Source organism: Podarcis tiliguerta (assembly GCF_965153285.1).
Source record: "Podarcis tiliguerta genome assembly, chromosome: 4".
Taxonomy (NCBI): Eukaryota; Metazoa; Chordata; class Lepidosauria; order Squamata; family Lacertidae; genus Podarcis; species Podarcis tiliguerta.
Genome location: NC_139537.1, coordinates 63224381 through 63243013, shown reverse-complemented (window position 1 = coordinate 63243013; position 18633 = coordinate 63224381). Strand labels below are relative to the sequence as shown.

Genomic DNA, 18633 nt, shown 5'->3' with positions numbered 1-18633 from the left:
GGGAAAATATGGTTCCGTTCACATTTTAAGGTGAACTTACCTTATTCACAGTTTCTGAAACAATATGCAAACTTAAAACAGAAAAGTCTGCATATAGGTGTGTGTATTAGTGAAAATAACAGAAAATGCATTATAATAGGAGGGCTGCTTTGCAAAAAATGGGCATATGAGGCAAAATTGTATACAAAAAATGCGTATATTAGGAGAAATTTGCATTGAAGTGCTGGAGGATTTTCATGATGACTTAAAAAACAACAACAACAAAAACCAAAGCATGAACTGGAGTGGAAATGTGAAGAACTGAATTTAAATTTGGGGAAATGAAAAACAGAGAAAAACTGAAATCAACCCATCCTTAGTAATAGTATAGCATTAAATGGGTGTCTTGTCTTCTCCCCATACCTGCTATGCAGTACTCCCTGGCAGCTCTTTCCCCCAATCAAGCAGAGGGGAACCAGATAGGTGCCTCTGCTGGCTTCTTAACTAGAAGTGGTACTCCCATGCATTTCTTGCCAGGAAGAATTGAATGTATAGTTTTCCCTGCCTCCTGATTCCATTGTGGAGAAGGGGAAACCACATATCCCTTGCTCCCTGTAATGAAATGATGCTCTTGAGCCGTGACAGCCACAAGAAGCATTGACAGGCATACGATCTCGCTCACTCACTCTGCCATGTCCATATGATGCTGGTTTGAGCTGGCTACTGTCAGATGCTCCTCTCTTGCACTTACTTTTGCGCCATTCTCCTTCCACAGTGCTGCTGTTTTCACTACACCCCTAAAAATGAGGTGGGCAAGGGATCAGAACTGCTCAGAAGCCTGTGATTTTACTGCCACCTATCCAAATCATGGAACACGGGTGGCGCTGTGGGTTAAACCACAGAGCCTAGGACTGGCCAATCAGGTCAGCGGTTCAAATCCCTGCGATGGGGTGAACTCTCGTTGCTCAGTCCCTGCTCCTGCCAACCTATCAGTTTGAAAGCACAAAGTGCAAGTAGATAAATAGGTACTGCTCTGACGGGAAGGTAAACTGCGTTTCCATGCGCTGCTCTGGTTCGCCAGAAGCGGCTTAGTCATGCTGGCCACATGACCCGGAAGCTGTACGCCAGTTCCCTCGGCCAATAAAGAGTTGGTCACAACTGGACCTAATGGTCAGGGGTCCCTTTACCTTTACCTTTACCCAGATCATGTGGCAGGGTGACCCAGACCAATAGGTACTGATACTAACTGCTCTCCACAGTGATATATTTTATGACAGTGGTACACTAATATTGTTTATTAAAAATTACATTAATTAAAACCTGTCACCTATGGAAGACTGTATCAACCTAGCATCGGTTGCTGTCTTTGGGGTTAGTTGGGCGAGGCTCTTTCTCCCTTTTCTGATTACATTGGGATCCATGTAAGGTTTCTAATCCAAACCTACAACTTCTTTCTGGCGCTCGAAAAATGAGTATGTAGAACAACATTGCACAGCAGCCCCAGCCTTGCCTGGTGAGTAAGTCGTTAAAAAGAATAATAATACTGCGCTATTTTGTAAAAATGCAGAAACCTGCAGACAATTACAGTAATAGACTCTAAAAGTCTGCCAAGGTGCACCATGCATTTTTAGTAAATGTGGTCCCATCTGCACTTGAGAATAGTTCTGTCACTGTCGCTATGGTAATATCCCTAAAAGTAGGTAGACAGAATGTTTAATGTCTAAGCAGCCTCACTTCTGCGGCAGACTGAGGACCCCCTCTCCCTCCCACCATGCTGTCAAATCTGCTATCAAGTAAGTACACCTTAATCAGGCCTCTAGTACATTTTCTTGTGAATGAAAAACCACTGCAACTGAGAAAAGTGGGAGGACAGACGTAGAATGTCAGGTCTGTGGGTTCGTTTTCTTTATGTGATTTTTTTCTCTTTTTTGAGTAGAGGTCAGCAAAGCCTGTACCATTGAATTAAAAAAAAAAAAAAGGAACGAGAGAAAGAAAGAAAAAAGCCCAAGTTCAGCTCCTTTCAGTTGTGTGGCTGCTGTCAGAAGGATTTGCCCAGCTTTGGAGGGTTTTGTTTAGGGGGATTGACTGATTTATTAGAGACAATGATTGGCCGGCTGCTGGGGTGCAGAGCAGCAGGAGACAGGAAAATGGCTGGTGAATTGATGCAGTCACTGAGCAGATGGAGGGATCAGCCAGAGAAACAAAAGTAAAGCTGCTACTAGCACATTGTTGTGGGGAAAGAGAATGGAATTGACCATTGGTGCAGGGCCAAGGGGAGAACTTCCTGGCTACAACCAGCATGTTTGTTTGTGTGTGTGTCTCTCTCTCTGTGTGTGAGAGAGATCACTCTCTGGACAGGAACAAGAAGGCTCCTGTGAGTTATGGCATGCAGACAGATGTACGTTCCTGCCTGCCACTCTAACTGCTGCTGCTACCTGGTCTTCAGCTCAATGGTTTGGAGGCAAAACCACACCATGGCGTGAGAAACAGTTTGAGTGTATGTGTGTGTGTTTGCTTCTGTGTGTATGTACTGTTATTATGTAGTTCTTTCTTCATATTTAGGGTCTAGTGTATGGCATTGTAGCTTGAGGGTGATTCAGAATCAGTTAGATTTAAAACTAGGTTATTTTTCAACAGCTAATGGATGTCTTCCAAATATATTCCATTTATTCGAGCTAGTTCCTGATTAGGCCGCAGGGGGATTTGCCATGCATTTCTATAGTATTGAGTGACTGAGGAGAGTATTTAATTATTTATTTAGGTTTTTGGATACTGCCATTCCCAACAGTGACAGGGAGATGTACAGCAAAATAAAATACAACAAAAGCCAATCCATTGAAATCGATTCACATAAAATACCCACAAGTAATATAGTAGCAGTCTCATACTTGAAGTAGACTTCACCCATTGGCCTGTCTTCAGCTGTCACTTAAATGAATACGTTGCAGAGGCAAGGCCCCCTTCTGTGGGGAGATCATTGCACAGCCATGGAACCACTACAGCAAGCTTTCAACTCCTCAACCCGGGCAGCTCTCACAGTCCCTTTCACCACATGGAAAAGCTCTGCTGGATGTCTACTAGAGAATGCATTGATGGCAGAGAAGTAATTATTTTCACCACCACTGGTAGGCCTGAAGATCCTGGGATTTGTGCCACCTATCCTCTCTCTTTATGGTTTCATTGTTTTCAGCTTCCCAGAATTCCAGTGAGCTCTCTGAGTTCTGCAGTGCCAGAGCGGGCACCTAGGTGTGATCCTGCCAAGAGCCCTTTCACCCTCCAAAGGAGTTCCGGCCAGGAGTTATGAGTCCACTGGATGGACAAGACTGAAGACTCATTGGCAATATTTAGAAGGAACAGTTTTTTCCCTTTCTCTTTTACCGGACTACATTGTAAAAGTAGCGTAACTTATTTAGTTATATTGTGACATTCCAGATGTGCCCTTGCCTTATTCCCTCTGGTGAGTGGCAAGGCCTCCTGAGTGAGCAGGCAAGCAGCAGAGTCTCCTTAACTCCACTTTTGTCCATTAGTATCCCTTTAAAGCCAGACATTTGTGGTAGCCCCATGGCATACCACTTGGGTTACAGCTTCTGGCTTAGTATAGTTGATTTTCACCAAGGTTTCACCCCTCAGAAATACGTATTTCCCAGATTTAATGGGATTCTTTATTCAGGTCTGAAATGTAGACTATTGTTGCAACTGACACTGTTGTGAAACCAGAGCTGGCCCTATCATTTGACAGAGGAACCCAATCACTTCAAGTGGAAGGTGCCTGGGGGACAGCAACAAGAGCCTGCAGCTATTCTGCTGGAGCGCCCCAGCCATTCTTTCTCTTGCCTTTCCTGTGGCTCCGAATATGGCCTGGTGCCTCAAATGATGCTCTGACATCACTGGCGTTGAAATGCAATTCAAATGCCGGTTCAGTTGGCTTCTCCACATGGAATGGGAAGCAGGGGGCCTCTTGTACTTCGCCTCAGACAACAAAATGTCTTGGGCCAGTGCTGTGTGAGACATTGTTTTCCTATAGATCACATTTTCAGAGGTTAAAAGGAGCATGTTTCACTTTTTTAATAGATGCCCGGCAAATTATATATCTTAGCTGTGAGGCATTTTCTCCCCCTGGGACCCATTCACTCAACAATCTTGGAACTTCACAGGGCCTCTAGGATTGGAATATACATCTGGATGCCAGGTTTCTAAATCAGTAGCTGTGCTGTTCCTGTATAGGTGTGGGGGCGGGGGAAGATAATGAATGGTGAAGTTCAAATTGCATGGTAAATGATTGAAAGGAATACAGGCAAGTCCCTTTTGCTGGGACTTCTTCATTGGAAGCCACTGATCTGTCAGTTGCCATTTTGGATGCTAGATACATGGGACCACAGCTTGGCACTGATACAGATGGCCACATATAATTATTAGTTGTGGTCAAAATACACACAGTCTTCTTGCTTTATACTTCTCTGGAAGAAGTATTTGAAGAATTCCAGAGCGATACGGTTTGTCTTTGGCATCTGGAACTATTGGGAATCCAAATGGCAGGCTGGTCTGTTGTGTGCATTTACTGTTGCCATCTCTATATCCATTTCTTCTTATGCCCACAGCAAGCATGGACTGGCCCTGAGAGAATGGAAAACTTACAAGATGTGGAAATCATAGCAAGTGCCCCTTTTTTCCAAATGGCTCCATATGTTGCATATCCATTTTGATCCAGGAGAATTGCATTGTGTCTCAAAGAAAGCCCCCTTAACAACTAAAGAGATGGTGATTTAATTTTCATAGTTCTTATTTTTGAACATTTAAAAAAATGTTCCTAATAGGTAGCACTGGTGATTTACTCTCAGAGAACTCTGTTAACAATAGGTTCCTTTTATGAGGAAGCCGTTTCCATCCATCTTTTTACATGAAACCTGAAAACGTTTTTGCTTAGGCTTAGGCAAGCCTATCCAGACATGCAGAAGTTACATGCATTTTTATCTGTTTTTAGCTTCTTGTAGATTTTAATTAGTATTGAAATGTTGTTAGGTATCACTTGTTAACTGTCTTTTATTGGTGATTTTAATGTTTCCTTTTATTTGTAAACTGCTTTGATATGTTCTTATAATCAGACAGTATATAAATTTTGCTAAAATAAAATAACGTGAGACAAATTATCATGGATGTCAAAACGCTGTAAAGCCTTCCTTCCATTGCACATTGAAATATAGGGGTCTTTTTTTAGACCCATGCTATTAAGCCATTTATGCCATCTCCCCTATTTTCACACACTGCAGCTGCCGCTGAGAGATTCCACATGAACGCTTAATTCTTTCAGTTGCTCAACTCGGGTAAAATATTTCCAATGGAAACTATTAACAGCCAATCTATTTTTATCTCTTGTTGCCGGTTGTTTTCTTTATCTTAGAAAAGAAAATGCTTCTAGTTCTCAGTCTGTGAGGCTAGTACACTTTGGATGGGACATGTCCAAGCACTCATTCAGAGGCACCAAAGCTGTTTGTCAGGTGGTTGGGAACACCAAGTCAAGCCTGGAGCTGGTAATCCTCACCTTATAATAAAGGATCAAGCATGTTTGTGTGAATATCTTCTCTCCCTTGCCATATTTGTTGGTTGTGGGGAGTGGCTTAGGGATGAGTGCAGGAAAGAAGTAGATAGGAACCTGGCTGGCAAAGGAAGAGGAATTTTGCAGACCTAGATATTGTGACATCATTGGGAGAAGAAGCAGATAGGTGGTCTCAAGAGTTCTGGAGATTGGGAGGGGGCTTACAGTAAACATTTTGTTTTGGAGTTTGCAAGCTTTGGGTTGGTGCTCTGAAAAGCCATGTAACTGCATCTAGGTCTGTTCAGCTTTCTTTTAAGTGTTACCATAGAACGTCACTGGCACTATTATGTTTAATTGGGCTCATAATGGTTGTTCTAGAACAATCTGGTCACAAACCTCCAAGTTGTTTTTGTGAGCAAGTAGCAATGCAAATAGGATGGTGGTGGTCATCAAACTTGGGCTTCTCAAGTTCAGCGGCTCCCTGAGCAGTGGCTCCCCCTCAGCCTCTCGCCTTCCATTGCTCGTTATTGTTGCAGTGTCCCCTGTGGCGCCCTCTCGGCTTGGCGCCCAGTAAGTGCAAACTGGTCACACACCCTTAAATCTGCCTCTGGTGTTCATTGAGGGAGTTGGGTATGTTTAGCCTGAAGAAGAGAAGACTGAGAGGTGATAGGACAGTCATCTTCAAATATCTGAAGGTCTGCCACATGGAAGATACGGAGCAAGTTTGTTTTCTGCTGCTCCAGAGGCTAGGCCCTGATCCAATGGCTTCAAAGGAGAAGAAATGAGATTCCAACTAAACATTTGGACAAACCTTCTGATGGTAAGAGCTGTTCAGCAGTGGAATGAATGTACTACATCGGAAGGTGGTGGACTCTTCTTCACTGGAGCTTCTAAAGCAGAGGCTGGATGACCATCTGGCAGGTAGTCTTTAGTTGCGATTCCTGCATTGTATGGGGTTGGACAGGGCGACTCTTGGGGTCCCTTCCAACCTTATACATTGGTTCCTCAGGTTAAGAACTTAATTCGTTCTGGAGGTCCGTACTTAACCTGAAACTGTTCTTAACCTGAAGCACCACTTTATCTAATGGGGCCTCCTGCTGTCACTGCACTGCCGGAGCACGATTTCTGTTCTCATCCTGAAGCAAAGTTCTTAACCTGAGGTACTATTTCTGGGTTAGCAGAGTCTCTAACCTGAAGCGTCTGTAACCTGAAGTGTCTGTAACCCGAGGTACCACTGTAGTTGATTTCAGGTGAATTGTGCCAATTGACTGTATTTTCTTTCTACAGAAGGATACACCACTGCATGAAAGTCCTATAGTGATCATACTGTATTCTTAGTACTTTTTTATATTACAAAACCAAATGTCCACCCGCCCTAATTCAGTTCCATAGCAATTAGGATAGCAGTATAGCAGTTCAGCATCCTGTTCACAGAGTGGCCAACCAGATGCCTATGAGAAACCTGCAAGCATGATTCCTAGCCACCCAAAAAGCCTAATTTTCACAGGGGAATGAATGACCCTGTAAAAGCAAGGGAGGAGTTGGGGGCCACACTTTTAGCACAAGGTAGAGCTCTATGTGTGTTGACTTTATGCTAGATGATTGAAGCAGGGATTTTCAAGCCCTAATAGCACCACCCAAAGAACAGCTGTCTGCAGAATGCTGTAGACCCACCTATAATCACCTCCAGGGGAGGCACCAGCAATTCAAAGGTAGCGTTGCCATGAAAGAGTTGCAATGATGGGTCTGACAACCAAATCCTAATCCTGAGGAGAATTAAGTATAGAAGCATGCTTGCAACTCAGCATTCTTAGAATTACGGCTTTACCTGGAAATCCAGTGTCTTAAAAGGTGTTCCTTTATGTGCCATATGCTTTGAAACTTTTCTGTTATCTTTTTTTATTCTCCCTTCCCCTTAAATCTCTGGTACGAACTACCCTGCCGTTTATTTATTCAGGTGGTGGTGGATTGTCACGACCAGCCTGTGCAGTATAGCAACATTGAGCATGAGTATGCTTTGAATTAAAAGAGTGGTGACATGAAAGATTAACTCTTTCCTCTTATCCACACCCTTTTCCTTGCACCCCCACCCCATAATGTCGTCACCACAAAAATAAAGAATTCCAGAGCCCACACAGGAAACATTTCTTCATTCCTCCATGTTATCGTTACATCCTGATTGCCAAATACAACAGGAATCAGACTAAGTGCTGTGGATTATGAGTGACAAAAACAATCCATTATTTCATGGCTCCTCCCATAGGCTCCTGACCTCCACAGTTATCCAGTCAGCTTGTGCTCTTTGGCTGCAAAGTTCAGCGTGCATGCAGCTCAGTGTAGTTGTTTTCTACTTTACAATGAGCCTTCCCCCTTCCAACTTTTTGCACTGGAAACAGCAGGTGTACTTATCTTTAAATCCTGTGAAGATTTAGTGTACTGTTTACCCTCTCCCTCTGGGCTATATACCTTTTATATTGCATAAGTATATGCAATTAAAAGCTCCTTCGGTGCAATAACCAATAATGGTTCCTCCCCATTGCTACTCAGTGCAGTTGGCCAGAGTGGCTTTCTCTCAATGCTACTTGTGCACTTAGTCACAGTGTCACTCCCACCCAGGAATAATGGGCCATTCATCCCATCGGAAGCAGTAAGCTCAGTCAAAGTGATCAGACTACTGTGGAATACAAGCTGTTCTTAACTACAACCAGGCTCAGGAAGTGTAGGAATAGGACTACTCTTCATTGATGTCTTGCTTCTGGGTGTGGCTAATATAAAATACAGCAAGTCAAAGAGAGGTATTTGTGGTGATTTTTTGTTGGTGAACAAGAAAAGCTTTCTGGATTGAGAATGTGGAATGTGCCGTACTCCATGTGTCTAGTTGGTTTCAAATGAGATCCAGATACCTTTCTTACACCTGTAAAAAGTCAGACTAGTGATCTATGTGTGTGTGTGCATGGAATGGCGTATCAACAAACACCAGCCCAGCTGACCTTGCTTAGTTTTATAACAAATATCTGCCAGCATTGGTTTTTATTATACATGAACCATGACAACAGACATGAGGGATCTGTAGGATGAAAAGAAATAGGAAAAGAGGGGAACCTTGTTTGTATACCTTATGGCACAGCTCCAGTTTAGACTAGGTTTCCAATGGCATAACAGTTTGCTTGAGCAAAATTATCGGGAAAGATTTACAATCCGTATAAAATGTCAAGTTTACGCAATTTGTTTCAGATATTTTGGCTGCCTTGTGTGTATGTGTAGGCATGGCTTTGGGTGGGATAACAAGGCTGATGCCATTTTATAAATAAAGGCTGGTCTCTTTTTTAAGTTGCAATAGCTGAGAAGTTCTTCACACCCCAAAATTGGGCTCCTCATCCTATGGAAAGACAGGCATGTGAATGCATGAGGAACTTTCATGCACAGTATAAAGAATACACCATGTATAGCCTTCCACAGGTGGATACATAGCAGTTGAATTACCAAAGTTTATAATGTGGAATGACTGGTGAAGGTTTTGATGTGTTTAAACAAAAGCATGTTTGACCTAGATAATCATGCAACTGTGTGGCCGCTATGGCAGAAGCTGTCACATAACTGTAGTGCTTATTGCTAATTCACCTAGAGGTAACGGAGCAGAGGCCTATAAATTATTTTTGCAAAAATGCTTCCCTGTCGTTCTTGCTTCCATGACTGCCTGCCCACCCCCACCCCCAAAAAGTGGCTCTACAGAGAAATGCCAGATGTCAAGCTTGCCTATGTGCCATCATGTACCACGTCTTCACTGGAATCCCTCATCCCAGTGGCTGAGTCAAAGATGCTCACCTGTCCATTGTTGTTGCTGAAAGCAAATCTTGTTTGGTGTTGTTATTCAGAGTAATATTTGGAAACCTTCCCTCTTGCACCTAGTCAACCTTCCCTGTAGAATGTATCAAGGATGGGGAACCTGTGGCCCTTCCCCATGCTGCTAGATTCCAACCCTCACCACCCCCAGCCAGCATGACTAATTGTCAGGGGGTGAAGAGAGTTGTAGGCCGCAATATCTGTAAGGGCACCATGATGGCTACCCCTGGGTTTATGGCCTTTGCTCTGGAGATGGTATGTCTTTTTATATTCTTTGTTGTCGTCATTAGCTTACTTTCCTCCCCTTTTCTCTTGTTTCTTGATGGAACACACCAGATAGCAAGGTTCCTTGTTGCCTTCATCACATTAAGGAAAGAGGTCTCTCCATTTCCTTAGGGATGCAGGCTGAGAAATCTTGCTGACTTCTGACGAGAGCAAGGCAGGGCTGCAAGTCCCTTCAGGCTACACAAACTCACATCCAAGCTGCAAGAGTAGCTGGGCTGCCTGCATCTGGGCATTAAGCAAACTGACTTTATTTATTTATTTAGAGTGGCTGGAAAGTCAGGAGGCCACGTTGTTTAGAACTACGCTCTGTTCCTACAAGAAGAGGAGTCCCACTTGATCTAAAATGTAAGGCGAAGGCTAGAACAAGGCTATATAATAAGGATTTAAACACTGTTCCTGTACACAATGGCAGCAAAAATTAGAGCGCTGCCTGGAGACCTACTTACTGCGCAGGGTCGAAGCTGCTGACTAGTGTGAGCAACCCAGATTGATTGAGAGTCTCTTCACTCTTTATGTAGCTACTCTGCTTGTTTACTGCAGATAATAAATAATATCTGTGCTGTGTTTAAAAGAAGAAAAAAGCAAAAAAAAAAAAAAAGAGATAAGAACAAATGGTATAAAAATGCCAACTGGATATCTAATTATAAGGTGTCACCTCACAAGAAAGTTTCCTGCAATAGCAGGATTTTCAGTGGACACCTCAGATGCCTCACTGATGGTTCCAGTCCAGCTTCTCAGCTTTTGTAATCTAGGGGGCCACCATGTTAAAAGCACTATTGTGAGTAGATAAATCTGATACAGTTGGGTGCCGTCAACCATGTCTCCATTGCAGACTTTAAGGGCAGGGCAGGGGTACTGTAAGGAGTAAGGCGGTCTTTGAAATACACTGCTGCCTGGTATGCTTTACATACCTTGAACTTGGCTCCGTAGCAGATTGGCAGCCAACACACATCTCTCAGCACAGAGGTTATATGATGGCTGATGCATTACACCAATTGAACTTTATTAGTGCTTGGACCATCAGTTGTGCAATAGCCCCACATATTCGCCTTTACTCCATGTTCTGCTGGGTCCATATGTAAAGAGTAGATGCACATCTTACCTTTACATTTTGCCCATTAAATTCCAAGGCAACACAAACATTATGGCCAACATGATTGCTATGTGAAGCAGCTATAGTGTTTGTAGCAGGCAGCCATTACAACCTCTTGGAGATGAAATGTTTAGAGGTTTCCTGTAAGCCAAGCCTATAGAAGAGTTTGCTTGATCTCCATGGATCACTCTTCCAGCCCAGGTTTGCCAGTTCTGTTGATCACACATGGCAAAGGGTGTGGGTAGTTTGGAGGAATAAATTGGGCGGGGTGGAGTCACGCAGCAGTGTTTGTATGTATTAGGTCACACAAGATAGAATCTGGTTATCTAGCAGAGATAGTTAAATCCAGAAGATTTCAAATTATTTAAAAGCTGCTATATGTTTTGTCTTAAAATGAGAGCGTGAGAGAGAAAGAGAGTGCAAAACTATTTAATGAAGTGGTTTCTGCAAATCTACAAATTTGGGACTGAGAAAGGCCCCGAAAAAGCCTTTGATTTAAACCTCCAAAATAATGGTGCACTCAAACATCCAAGATCTTCATAATGTCTGTGCAGACAGCATGCTCCCCCACCCCACCCCGCCAGACTGCTTTTTGAAGTTTGTTTATATGTCTACTGAGCTGACAAGTTATGGGATTCCTTTTACCCTATTATTATGTTCCCTAGTACACAACATCTTAATTATTGGACACTCTCCAAATACTTTTTCTTTTGAAGAGCCTTCCATCAACGGGAAAAGCAGCAGATAATAGTCCTTAAGCGGAGTTAAGCGCAACATGATGACTACAAATGCATTCTTGTGGCTTAAGTCTGGGCTGATTTCATTTAGTGTTAAAAACATTGGCTTGGAAAAAAGCAGGGGCATTTTACACTGCCGATAGGGCATTCCCAAGCTAAACCTCAGATGTTTCGGTGGTGGTTATCTATTTGGAGCAAAGAGAGGCTCTCATCCTGACTACAGCAAAAATAATTTTTGCAGACTTCGAAAAACCACTTATTGGAGTAAGGATTTGCACAAACACTTTCTTGTGTTTTGATTGACATCTCATAGTAAACCATAACTTGAAATGTTAGATGATGGTAAATACATAGCATACATGCAGACTAAGGGCTGGTTGATACAACCATTATTTATGATGATTAACAACTATTCAAACCGCCACTTTATGGGGCTTCCATTCAAGGAAAAAAGCAACACCCAGCACCTCTTCCCTCTTTTCAATTTCTCCTGTTGATATAATTTTTACCTAACTGGCTTAAACTTTCATGGCTCCTTCTGCTTATTTTATATTGTTTAAAAGCGTATTTATTTATTTATTATTGAAATAAATACATTCATTTATTTTTTAAGTGATAAAAACGGTGTGTGTGTGTGAGGAAAGCTTGATCATACAATAAGGAATAGGATAGATATTCCCTACTTTAATATTGTGATTAAAAGGGACGGAGAGTACGATCTTTTGAAGGGTCCTAGCTTCTAGGATAAGAATTTTTCAAGATTCATCTGAATTTAGCTACTACCCCTCATCAAAAATATGTGCATACGTACCCTCTCCCTTCCACCTTCCCCCAGGTGCCAATGTCTGTTTTCTCCAGACTTTGTTGTCATATGACAAGCCAGGCCAGCAAGCTGAAAGGTGACTGCTGGAATCTTCCCATTCCTCTCAGCTGTCAAGTTGATTCAGCTCAAGACCTGGCCTGTGGAAAGCTGTGCAGAAGAGGCTGAGGCCGTGTGCGCTGTTTTCCCACTGATGTATAATTCCTGGCAGAATGGTTACAGTTGCTGTGTTTGAGGAACAGAAATTTTGATTAATAGAATAGACAGGAAGTAGATGGGGGGGGAATCCGCCTCTCACACACTGTGTCTTGCCTTTTTTTGAGAAGATCAGGAACAATAGTATCCTTGAGCTAATTTTTTCAGGAACTGTCTCTTCTTCTCTGTTGTTGGGGCACTGAGAGGGTTCCCACAAGGCAGAAATGCAGCACGGTATCTAGATAGACAGTTAAGTGAGTGCGATGCCTTTTAGCCATGCAATGTGATTTCCCTGCCCTCTCCTCTCCCCACACCTCCTACATCTTCTCTGCTGTTTCCCCAGCCCTCTGGAGCAGATTTAAGGGACATGGTGGGCATGTGGGGAAAGGAGAGGATTCAGAAATTACCACCCATAGCCTTGGAAGAAGGTTGTTCTTTCCTTATTTCCCTTTTACCTGCAAGACAACTACCCTTGTCATTAGGAATAGATGAATCTGTCCATTTTGGTTTCTATCAGTTTCTCATTTTTTTCAAAGCTTACGTTCATTTTTGCATTATAAACATGTTCAAGCAGGGCATTTTTGTACCTAATTCTGTATGCAATTATCATTAACACCATTAACAATATATTGCCTAGTATTTTATTTATTTATTATATTTATATCCCACCCTTCTTCCACGAAGCAGCAGGGTAGCAGTTTTTCCAATCATTTTCTCTCAATACATTGCACTTTTGTATATGTGTTTCTCTACTAAATTCTCTTTTACAAAATAATAAGTTTAAAAAAATGTTATTAACATAAAATCAAACACACAAATTAAACAAAAAAATGTATTAAGAGTTACAAAGCTTAGGTTGCATTTTCCAAATAGAGATCAGATAATGTAGAAAAATAAAAGTAGAAAAACACATTGTAAAAGCCAGATTTTGTGAGATGATATATTTTTGTTTATCCAAATTTGACACATAAGAAATGAAATCCCACCAAACAGTGTGGAAATAGTCTATCTCTTCCTTACCCTTGGAAACTCATAATTTGTGAGTTCTTTTCTGTGTAACAGCCAGAATCCATGTAGTCTTCTACCACAATAAGAATTTTGAGTCCTGCAGCGTCTTCCATTTCTGAGCCAAAGAAGCTGGTAAGAAATTCCTTAGATCAGAAAAGTACTGTTTGATCATCCCATAAGTTCAAAAGTGCAAGTTGTGGGGAAGCTTGGATGGGGCATTCACTTCTACTTTTTTTGATGCTTGTTCAAAAATATCAATCCAAGCTTTTGATGCCAGAGGGCATTCTCTTTTTGTATGCATCTTTAGTTAGAGAACTGCATGACAACATTCAGAGGATTGCGAAGGATGGCTGTGTTTTAGTGTGCAGATTGGTTTAGGACTAGGATATTGTGAACAGAACAGAATTTGTCCCTCATCCATGCTTGTACCTTACACAATCCAAGCATCTTCAGAATCTAAGACTGCCGTCCTATGTAGTCCTACATACCAGGAAGTAACCTTTGTTGAGGAATTGGTGATTAATCTATGGAATATGGGGGTGACCAGCTTTTAAAAATTAGATAAACTCATGGAGTAGAAGTTTATTAATGATTACCAGTCATAATAGCTATAGGGAACTACCAGATTCTGCCTCTGAATACCAGTTGTTGGCAATGACAGGTGAGGAGAGCACTGTTGCTCTCATATCCTGCTTGAACCATAGGCACCCAAGTTGGTCACTGCGAGAACAGGATGCTTAACTTAAATGGATCTTAAAGGTAAAGGGACCCCTGACCATTAGGTCCAGTCGTGACCGACTCTGGGGTTGCGGTGCTCATCTCGCTTTATTGGCCAAGGGAGCCGGCGTACAGCTTCCGGGTCATGTGGCCAGCATGACTAAGCCACTTTGGGCGAACCAGAGCAGCGCACAGAAACACCGTTTACCTTCCCACTGGAGGTACCTTCCCACCTATTTATCTACTTGCACTTTAACATGCTTTCGAACTGCTAGGTTGGCAGGAGCAGGGACTGAGCAACAGGAGCTCACCCCGTCGTGGGGATTTGAACCACCAACCTTCTGATTGGCAAGTCCTAGGCTCTGTGGTTTAACCCACCGTGCCACCCATGCCACTTACTTCTCAGTAAATAAATATACATGGGATTGTGCACTAAAAACACAACCTAACAATAAACATTGCTGCCATCTTGTTTTATTCTTTTGTTATGAGAGAAGGGCAGGCAGACCTTGAGTCAGAATCATGATACCACCCTCTCTTTAAGCCTAAAACAAAAACAAGCACCATGAGAGCAAAGCCTTTCAAAGGCCTAAGTACCAGCTGGTTCCCCTTGACAGAGCTGACTCCTCTTAAAATGTGAAACCAAGCAACCAAAGCAGTCACTTTCACAAAAACGGGACACAGCCCTGAATATTAATCAAAACGTTTCAGAGGCATAAAATGAAATAACATAAAATGATAACTTCTAGCCCATTACTTGGCTACAGATAAAGAACATCAGCCAAGGCTTGCAAGCTTGTATTTCATCTCTCCATCCTTTAGTTCAAAGTACTGGCTGCCAACCAATTTCAGGACCCAATTCTAAGTGTTGGCTTTGGCTCAGGACCATAATACCTCCAGGACCGCTTCTCCTCATATGCACTGACCTGGACCCTGCAATAATCTTTGAAGGTCCTTCTTCAGGTGCCTTCTCCACGAGAGGTCCAGAGGGCAGCAGCACGAGAACGGGCCTTATCTGCAGTGGCTCCCTGTTTGTGGAATGCTCTCCTGGTGCATCTTTAGGCACCAGGTGAAAATGTTCCTCTTGAACCAGGTCTTTGACTAATTAAAAAATCTGTGGCCATTTAAACTTGTTTCATTTGTTACTATGGTATGTATTTTTATATTGTAAACCACCCTGTGATATTCAGATGAAGAGCAGCATAGAAATTTAATAAATAAATGGATTAGATTTTAAAACTCCAAGGTGGAGTTTGCCATGTAAGGATTTCCTTTGCTGTTCCAGCTGACACACAGTCATAAATTGTTATGCAGTTTTTAAGACACGTAAAGACTAAAGACCTTTCTCATTTATTTATTTTTGAAGATACAACATCCAATGCAGGTTTAGCAGGTGTGGCTTCCAAACTTTCACTGCAATAATCCAAGAAAGTAAATAGGGATTTTATGGTAGGTCACTGGGAGATTTACAGTAGATCTTTGAGGGTGTCTGAGTCCCAGTAGTTTCCTAATAGCAAACCAAATTAGCAGTGGAAGGAGAAACCTCTGCAGTTGCTGCCCCACTTCTCTCACAGCCTCAGTTTTCCTCACCTGTATAATAGGCATATTCAATGGCTGCCTTTCACCAGGTGTTTGTGTAATTCTACTCACCTGCAGTAACTGAGCAGCTTTATAATGCATATATAGGTCATCCCAACATATGGTTCCTGTTGCAGTAGGTCCTTTATTTATTTATTGGCATTCATATTCACCATGAGGTCCCAGGGTGGGTTAGAACAATTTAAAAATGTTTTTACCTCCTACCACACTGTTTTGCACCTTGTGGCAGTGAGTGGAATTTAGCATACTGGTTATAAAGACTGGCGGAGAGAGGTTAGACCCTACAAGCGAGCCTAGTATCTGCTTTTCTCTGCAGTAGGTCCTTTGGCATCTTAGATGCTGTTAGTGTGCCCACCTTTTTGATACTTTTTAATATTCTAATTGAAAATCCAGCAGGAGGGAGGAAAGTGCCAGAGAATACAGCCCCTCCCCCAGGCAGTGAGACTTTCTGAGCTCTAGATAATCCAACAATTAACCAGCCAGGAGACTGGATAAGGGAGAGGAAAGAGAACACTATTTGTGACATGCAGATGGATTATAGAATGACTGAATTTGCAGACTGATAAGCCTTCCTGACTCCCAACTGAATTTGTACTTTAAATATGGCAGTAGAGCCAGGCATCCTTATTTTATAATGTTGCTAATATATTTTGAATATTGTGCAAACAGCATCAGTAAAACTTTAGTTCTCTGTGGCAGGTTTCTTCCAGATTTAGCATGCCGCATAAACCAGGCCACCTACCGCAAGTTGATAAGGAGGAAACTAACTCATGTGAGGAAGAAAACAGGTGATAAAAGAACAGTTTCTGAACTGGAAACTGAGTGGGCTTTTCACCAATGATCGGCTTGCTGGGTGGGGCAGAGTCGCTAGGTTAGCTTCCTGGCAAGTAATAATAACAGTAATTCCAAGTAATTATCATTTATTATTATGTATTGAATTTATAGACAGTCGTACCTTGGAAGTCGAATGGAATCCGTTCCATTCAGGAAGTCGGACATTCGGCTTCCAAAAGAACGTTCAAAAACCGGAACACTCACTTCCGGGTTTTGATCATTCAGGAGTGGATTTCTTTGGGAGCCAAGGCATTCGAGATCCAAGGTATGACTGTACTGCCCTATACCTGGAGGTCTCAGGGTGGTTCACAAAAAAGAGTAATAATAACAGTAATAATAACAATAATTTTATTATTTATGTCTCACCTGTCTGGCTGGATCACCCTAGCCATCCTGGGCATTTTCCAGCACACATAAAAACATCAAACATTAATATCTTCCCTGTACATTATGCATTTAAATATTCAGATGTCTTTTAAAAGTCAAATAGTTATTTATGTCCTTGACATCTGATGGGAGGGCATCCCACAGGGCAGGTGCCACTACTGAGAAGGCCCTCTGTCTGGTTCCCTGTAACTTCACTTCTCTCAGGGAAGGAACTGGCAGAAGTCCTTTGGAGATGGACCTCAGTGTCTGGGCTGAATGATGGGGGTGGAGATGCTCCTTTAAGTATACAAGTACAAAGGTCAGCATCAACAATTTGAATTGTGCTTGGAAACAGTCCTCCTCCACATGTTATTCTTCCAAGATGTTTTGGCTGCACATGGAATTGCTTGTGGGTCACTGTGAATTCCACTCACCAGAGATAACTGTGAGGGACGTGTCAACTCAAAATCCCCCGAGAAGTTCAGAGCATGTGAGAGAACATACAGTCACTGGGTAACTCAGAACCAGTCACATGCTCTCAGGCTAACCTACCTTGCAGGGTTCTTGGGAAACAAAATAGGGGAGGGGGAAATAGAACCAAGAAGGCAACCTTGAACTTCTCAGAGGAAAGACAGGCTATTTGTTGTTGTTTAGTCGTGTCCGACTCTTCGTGACCCCATGGACCAGAGCACCCCAGGCACTCCTGTCTTCCACTGCCTCCCGCAGCTTGGTCAGACTCATGTTAGTAGCTTCGAGAACACCATCCAACCATCTCGTCCTCTGTCGTTCCCTTCTCCTTGTGCCCTCCATCTTTCCCAACATCAGGGTCTTTTCCAGGGAGTCTTCTCTTCTCATGAGGTGGCCAAAGTATTGGAGCCTCAGCTTCACGATCTGTCCTTCCAGTGAGCACTCAGGGCTGATTTCCTTAAGAATGGATACGTTTGATCTTCTTGCAGTCCATGGGACTCTCAAGAGTCTCCTCCAGCACCATAATTCAAAAGCATCAAGACAGGCTATAAACGTAGTTAATTATAATCATGGGCTCAGGTTGTATATTTGCGAAAATAAGCTGTAAATCATAAAGACACTACAGTCTCCACTGTCCCTCATTCCGAGGAATCCAAACCCTGGGTAAGCGCCTGGAATCTCGCACCACTCAGAGATGATCAGGCCTTTCCTGTTGCCAAGCAGCAATATTTCATCACATACAGTGTCAGGCTTTCAAGAGAACTGACATTAATAGCAGTGTCTTTGGCTGCATCTCCATGATATTTCGTGATGCGTGAAGCGCACAGGGGCAGAGCTCAGGAAGCGCTCGCTCTTTGTGCCAAGTGCAATAAGCACAGTGAGGGGTCGGAAACTTTCTTCCTCCTTTCACCGCACCGTCCAATCTTGCAGTGGGAAAGTTTCAGCCGACCTGTTATTAAACTCTCTTGAGCTTTGGTCAACACAACGCAGCACACACTTATTGGAGATTGCAGGTTAGAAAATTATCTCGCGGAGACGAAGCCTTTTCGTTACCAGCTGGGCTTTCAACAGCATAAGTGATCAAGGCTGGACACAGGTTTGGGAATGGTACCTGCTGCCGAAATATTACCACTGAACAAGCATTGGGAGGGGCAGG

At 42.7% G+C, this 18633-nt stretch overlaps 1 protein-coding gene and 1 long non-coding RNA gene across 4 annotated transcripts in view; one reads left to right on the top strand and one right to left on the bottom strand.

Moving 5' to 3' along the window:
* The window catches only part of NHS (NHS actin remodeling regulator), a 230499-nt gene that overhangs the window by 111336 nt on the left and 100530 nt on the right, over positions 1–18633 (top strand). The gene's annotated exons all lie outside the window — the stretch shown is intronic.
* LOC310677123 lies at positions 2625–5631 on the bottom strand. Its single transcript, XR_014510940.1, has 2 exons — positions 5519–5631; positions 2625–4593 (listed from the first exon to the last, which is right to left on the bottom strand). It is a non-coding gene; the product is annotated as an uncharacterized lncRNA (long non-coding RNA).